We start from the raw sequence: 7,711 nt of genomic DNA, 5'->3' as shown, positions 1-7,711 counted from the left end.
TGATAAATGTCATTCTCTTTTTGCTCTCTTCTTTTTTTTTTTTCTTCTCATTTTGAAGGGAACAATGACATGTAATTCGATATGCAGTTGAATTGATTTTTTTTTACCATGAAATTCAAGTTTTTATTGCTTGTTGGCAGATTTCTGCATTCAGCAAATCTCGACATGTGTAAATTCCGATCTCTCTTTGTTTTAAGCGAGGATTATGTGATCATGTTCTTACTGAAGAGAAGCTGATCAGGAGTAGCTTTTTCTCGTCTTTCTTTTTATATTTTTCCTCATACATGATAACGAAAACAAAATAAGAAAAGCTGTGAAGCACATGCCCGCCACAAAATTAGAAAGGTTCCTGTGGCAACATAGCTGTGGAGTGGTGCATGATTTTATTAGAGATGACACTGTAGACAGTCAAATAGTCAAGGGAATTATCTTGTTGATAGAATTAGTTATCATCCTAGCTTCCTCTTTTCCTAGATCCAGGAAAAGTTTTCAAGGATTGTGCGACTATATTTATGACTCTCTCTTTTTTGACCAAATATGGAAAGCTATAATGAAAGTTAGCATGATTTTATTTCTATCTCTCTCTTGCCATAATCATGGCTTGCATGTAACAAATACTGCTTGTATCAAATTCTTTTAAGTGAGGATTTTCAAAGTGTTGCCCATGAATAAGAGACATTTGCAGAATGTGAAGAGAAATGTTGATCCCTCAGAGGATAAGATGTGTTTCATGAAATTATACAAGATACTTGAATGCTGTGTCACAGGAAACATTGGTGCTTGGAACAGCTGTATTATGTGCAGTCACATAATAACATTGTAGTAACTTCATCTCATTTCAATCCTGGATGAAAGGACAACCACTAAACTTTGCAGAATGTTGCCAATTTGCTGTCAATTTCAACTTACTGTGAGGGGGGGGGGGGATCTGGATAATATGTTTTCCTCGAAGTTGTTGCATTGCAACACTGTTTTTGTCACAAACTCGCTAAAGATGTATTCTGCAGGTTCTTGCGAATTAGTACTTTCTTTCAATGTTACAGAAATTCTTTTTTTTTTTACTTTTAGGGTTACTTTTTTTTTTCAAAACTACAGCAAACTGCAACAGAGTCAAGTAGCACGTAGTGTCACATTGATCCCACATTTATCCTCAAATATATCTATGTTTCAAAGTGGCATGTTCTGTGAGATTACTGTGCACTGCTCTGATTCGTGCATGGGAGCAAGCATCTTCAAAGCTGCCGTTAATACATGACTCAGGTGCCGGCTTTTGGGAGCTCACCAATTTCCATCCGACCAATTTGATTTTTAACCCTTCGTCCCCAATCTACTACAGCTCTCCTCAAGTGTTTTGGTGGCAAGCCGACAGATTTGACTCTGATCCGACGAGCGCATGTGAATAAAAGTATGGGCTTGTCAGCTGAATTCAATTCTTACCTCTTCCTCCCCCCCCCCCCCCCAACTTTAATAACTTGATGTAGCTCCCCAAAATCCTGGCGGAATTCATTTTGTGTTTGGCGGCGGATTTTTGCTAAGAAGGAAACTTACATCAACAGGTAAATTATGTGGACCAGGTGATAATTATAGAGACTTGCCAGTTCATTTCATGTGCTGACAACATGAAGAAAATAATGGGGGCTGGGGGGGGGGGGGGGGGGATAGAAAGGAAAGGAGAAAGAAGGAGTAGAGAAAAAAATTTCTGATGTTTTCGTCAATATTTCAAGTGTCACTTGTGGATGTCAACCATCAAACTGCACTGCAGGATTCCAGTCGCTGTGTGGAGAGTGCATTGCATGGGCATTGGATTTTGTATTCGTGCTGCGTCTGAAGTCTAGAAGATCAGATATCCCCAGAGGCTATTTTTCCTCTTCCAATTCAAATTATGTTTGTGATGCTAATGCATCGTGGTTTGCTGTTTTACTCTGAATGCTTTAAAGTCAGTTAGATAGCACATGAGTGGCTCATTTGAATACAATAGACATTTCCAGGTCAGGTAAGCCTAGTTTAGGCTGTGGCTGAGTCTGTAGAGGTAGTCAGTATGATAAAATTGTTTATAAAGTAAGCAATAGCCTGCTGCATTATAAACTGGGTAAACTTACAGAAGTAACAAAAATGTCATCACAGTCAGTGAACCAAAGCATCCCAAGATTACTAGTGTAAGTATACTTACAATGTATTTTAAACACATTTCCTGCAGTAATGCCAAGTTATGAGCTGAGCATTTCTATTCCACTTAGGGAGTCCATATTTGTCCTCTAATCATTTGTTGTTACTATCATATATCAGGTATGCCAGCGCAAAACTCAGAATGGCCTACAGGACAGTCACGGATAACCTTAAGAAAAAACATGTTCATGTAATATTTGTTTGTTATCATGCAGGCTCATGAAATTTAAGAGTTGAGTATCCAGGCCAAAAAAACAACAACAAACAAACAAACAAACAAAACAAAACAAAAAGAAATCAAGAAGAAGGAGAATATATGCTTGTATTTCATCTTTACCATAGTATGTTTTTGTCTGCATTAAAAAGCAGTTTGACCGCACGTGTATGCCAAGTTTGGTATGACATATGAATGCACGCAAGAGGATGGAATGGGCCATGACACTTGGCTTCCTCAATGCTATTGTGGTTTTTTTTTTTTTTTTTTTTGGGGGGGGAGGCAAAACATGAGTGACCCTGGTGGATTAAATCCTGCCTGGCTAACCCTGTAGGGATCTCCTGCTCTCTAGAATAGCATGACGAGAGCCAAGCCTGGCTTTCCATGGCAGCTTAAACATGGCAGCCGTCATCCATAGTCCAGAAGACAAATACAGGCGATAAACAGACTATGACATGTGAGGGCGTCTTACTGGCCAGTTACATGGAGGGGGTTGTATAAAGGGGGCGGGAGGGGAGTGCTAGGGTGGAATAGTAGGATATGGTGCCCCTTTTCTCTTCCACCTCCCTGGTGTTGCAAAGTGCTGTGAGCACCACTACACAATTGAAAGGCACTCTATAGAATCAATCAATATTGTTATCGTTACCCCGTTATCCTACTTGAATCTTTTCCTCCTGATGTAACTGCAGCAAGTTTAACATGTTTTTGTTTTTTCCTTGACAAAAAAAAGAACCGAATGTTTATGTTATCACGCCATTTCCAAACGTCGGAAGTTTCCTGTCACGGATTTCCCTGTACTCTACAACAGGTCACCTTGAATCAGCCAAAGGCACAGTGCCATTGTAATGGTGCATGATTGTCAACATAGGACTCAAAATGAATATATAGGCCTATAGCCCTTTGTGCATCTGAAAATCATGTTCAATTTGTTGTTAACTGCAATGAGTCCCTCATGACATGATCAAAGGATTGTAATGATGATGGCACTGTAAGTGTAAATCACAATGAATTGAATAGGGAAACATTATTGATGAAATCAAACAATCTACGTGTATGGAAATAGTGGAAAGTATGCTTTTTATTGTTTCCTCCGGCATGAATGCATGTAATCCAGAGATTGGTATATAGCCAGAGGGGTGTGATGTATGTCACATGCAGTGGGACGATCTTGGAACATGGCGGCATCTGCTATGCTAATCTGTCACGGGCACCGGCCCGCTGCCTAGCTCGTAGAGCCATGCATAATCTGGCAAATGGAGTGGGAAAGCACTCCGGTGCTCCCCAGATTGAGAGAATTAAACATTCATGTTGAATGTGAAACGAGCAGCTAGAGTTCACTAATGTAGCTTTTTACCCCAGGGGCCCCTGCATCAGTTAGTAATTACTCTCTATCCAACTCCTGTTATCTCCAAACCCCTCCCCCCTCACCCCATTCCACCCCTCCACACTCTTCCCCCTCCCCCTCCCCACCACCACCCCCAAAAGGCATTCCACAGTGGCAGGTTAGATTGCGGACAGGAAAGGCCTGATTAAGGTTAACATCATGTTTCGTCACAGCTTACGCTATGTTCGTCTAGCATTTCACTCAAATTGAGTGGAGCACACACACACACCCATATCTATGTCAGAAGCCTGTAATTCTATAACGAGTATAGAAGTAGGACGGCCAGGCTGCCATCGGCAGCAAGTAATTTGAAATCATTCAACTTTTGCATTTCGACAAACCTCAGTCACGGAAAGATGCTCAAGCTTCTTGTAATCAAAGAACATGGTATTTGACTACTGACAGACGATACCCTTGGTGCAACTTGCTCAGTAAATCACTTTAAGCACGAAACATGACCATGCATATCAACATGCTAATGACAGTATCTCTGTGCTTTATAGCGCACATCAGAAGCAATCACACACAGTATGCTCATGAATGTGCAGTACTTGTTTGAGCAAACAAGGCAAGATACATGTAAACTTTTTTTTTTTTTTCATTGAGGGTAACGGGGCTAGTTTCCAGTTAGCCTACATTGTCTTGAGCAGGTGAAACCAGCTCTCTAGTACCTTGTTTATAGAGAATAGAGAGTGTAAAAAAGGGGAGAAAAAAATAGCGTATGTCTTGTGATGAAGAAGATTGTTAATCAATCAAGTCAGATGAAAAGAGAAAGGTGGGAAAATTAGATTTACCAATAATAGTCGCAGCCAAGAGGGAAACAAGAGGAGATGTGAACAGAGGGGATGAAACAACACAAAACAAAGACACATGATATTGGCATACTTGTCTCATATTGCCTAGCATACAAGTTGATTGTGAACCCCAAGTTGCCTCTTATGTTTTGTTTTGGACTCCTTGCATTGTTTTCTTTTGTACTGTTTTAGTTTTGACTTCTTTGTTTTGTTTTGTTTTGTTTCTTTTACAAGTTTTACAGAGGTTTTTTTTTTCTTCTTGTTCTTTTGCATCCCTTCTGGGAAATGTATTCTATTCTATGCTCGGTACAAAATAAAGAAACAAAGACATGACACAAAGAGATGTACTATGAAATATAGTGCCTAACAAACAGGAGGGTATACAATCACATTTCTGGAGAGCAGCAGATGACAGCCCACACATTCCATCACAAAGGCTGTAGGCCTCCCTTGTAGCAGCTTTTATCGTGAGCTTGAAGAGATGTTTTCCAGGGCTTTGCAGTTTTGGTAAATCACAACCACAGAACATAATGCATCACGTATCGGTATGATAGACAGACATAGAGACAGAGAGAGAGAGAGAGAGGGAGATAGAGAGAGATAAAGGGTGGAAGATAGAAGAGAGACAGTGAGAAAAAGAGAGGGAGAGAAAACTGAAGAGAAGAATCAAGGAAGTTACTCATTACCGAACATTCATGCATCGCAAACAGAGAGGGAGGCCCTGAAGACTGAAACAGATCCTGCACGGAGATGCGCAGATCGTCGTTATTAAAGGTGTACACTGCTGGCCAGGTCGTTGGGAACAAAAATTTCGCCTCCCCGCCGTGGTGGGGTGCGTGATGTGAGTAATTCATCTGCAGACCGAGGGAGAAAGGCGACACGGCAAATGGAGTGATCAAACTTTGTTCTCTATTTCCCCATGATGGCGAGAACGTGAGCAGATTTTGGGCCCGTCAGAGATAGAATGTTCTTCAGTGATGCTTGCATCTATTTCCATGTTTATCTCTATGAAGACATTCATGCCCTCTTTGTGTTCACGAGATAACTGTATGCCACGTTTCAAGGATTTACCCGCCAATATGCTTTAATCTGAGTGAAAGATCTGCTGCGAAATGTTCCATATCTCATTATCCATTCTCTAATATCTCTCACTCTGTATTTCATACTTCATATTCAAACCCACCGACTAATGTCATCATGCAAAATGAACAGTATCAACCCCTTTTCCCTTGCAGACATGAATTCAGGAGCAATGTTCAAAATATTGATTATCTGCACAAGAAGATTTTGCATTTCCTTAGCAAGTCACTGACATTTTTAACCACAATTTTTGTTATGATTATTATCATTATCATCATCATCATTATGATATCATGACCTTTGTTATTACCCACTTGAGATGTGCATTTGGGTTTGCATACCTTCTTCTACTTTTTTTTTCAGCATTTTCTTACAAAACAGACCAACCAATGAAGTACGTGGAATCAATACCAGAGATCACTTTTAATAGCGGACGAGGCGATTGCACCACAGTTAGGGTGCTATTGATATCGTTGCCACAGCTTGCCAGCCAGGCGTGAAATTGATTGCGTCAACATCCTAATGAAACCATTGTTGTGACTGCACTAATGTATTTGATATTGATTTGAAGCTGTATTAACAAATATTGTCATCAGAGCAGCATATTGGCACGTTGATTGGGCATTCTCTAGAGTCGTGTTATTGGTGGATATTTTGGGGGAGCCTATCTACTGGTGTCTTTCTTCTTTTCATTTCTTTTCTTCTTTTTTTAAAGCTGAAAGGCAGTTACTATCCTTTTGAGATAAAGGCTTTTTATTTGTGTGACTGGTTTGTGTGTGTGGATCACATCATTGTTGAGTTTGAATCATTTGCTTTGCAGATCATCTGAGCTACGTACTGCTTTTTTTTTGTGGTAATATTGCGCTGGGACTTATTTAGCTGACAGACACATAAAAGTGTCTGTCCTTTTACTGTACGTATGTACAGAAGAGACCTTGTAAGTGAGTGACCCATGAAATATGCAGCGAAGGCCACCAGCCAGCATATTACAGCTCATATTACTGTCCCTTGTAAACCTAATTTTAGCATCCATTTGTCTGTGTATGATAGTTTGCAGTTACCTCATTTCTGTCAAATTTTTCTCAAAGCTGCATTTATGCTGAAATAATATGTCTTGTTTGTGCACACATTGCATTTTTATCTTAATCCACTGGCACGAAAGCATGCTAAAAGCCAATGACCATAATTAAATGAATTCCAGTAAAACATTCATTCAGGATGTGACACATTTAAAAACAAACAAACAAACAAACAAACAAACAAACAAACAAACAAACAAACATTGCACTCCTGTAACTTTAAAAAAAATGGACTCTTCTCCGACTCTGCTGAGAATTTTTAAACCTTAAATTCACAAAATTTTGCCAATTAGAGCAAAACCAGTTAACCTGAGAGGTACAGAAGAAGAGATGAAGAGATAGTCCCTAATGACTGCACTGAAAGGTCCTTGCACTGTGAAAAAAAGTACATTTAACTGCTAATCAGTGGGTGGCAGAAAGGCAGTAGTTTTATTCTTGTTTGTGGATGAGCAATATTGTTTGTTTTAAAGTGTGTTACACTATCTGCTTGTTGGCTGTTTTCTTGTTTGTTTGTTGTTGGTTCTCTTTTTTTTGGGGGGGGGGGTAGGGGAGGGGATGTGCCAATTAGATTTTACATATTGCCTATGAAGTACATAATTGCATGTGTACAAATGTGTTTGCTCTTTCTTTCATCAATAAAATGGATGCTCAGTACTTAAATTGTACTTATAGGTGGTGCAAAAGTGAAAACAGTGATGTCAGCAATCTAAAGAATATGGTTTACAAAAGTGTGTGCACACTTTTGTACCTGAAAAAGGAAAATAATGATGGTAAATAGTGTATATTAAAAAAAAGAAAAAAATCTGACAAATTTGATTCTGGCTGCATAACATTATTCTACTCCAGAAATGGATTAGCAATATACCTACTGAGAAAGCTTCCTGAGGAAAAAAAATATATATCATTTTGTAACCAGGGCTCACTTGTAATCAGAGACTGAAGGGGAGATGGAGGGGCAGTGGAAGGGGGGGGGGGGGATGGGGGATGGGGGAGG

This window comes from Diadema antillarum, unplaced genomic scaffold (assembly GCF_040938485.1).
Source record: "Diadema antillarum isolate AM-2024a unplaced genomic scaffold, OU_Dant_1.0 scf00000127, whole genome shotgun sequence".
NCBI classification, from domain to species: Eukaryota; Metazoa; Echinodermata; class Echinoidea; order Diadematoida; family Diadematidae; genus Diadema; species Diadema antillarum.
The sequence above is the reverse complement of the archived record's forward strand: the minus strand, read 5'-3'. Positions refer to the sequence as shown.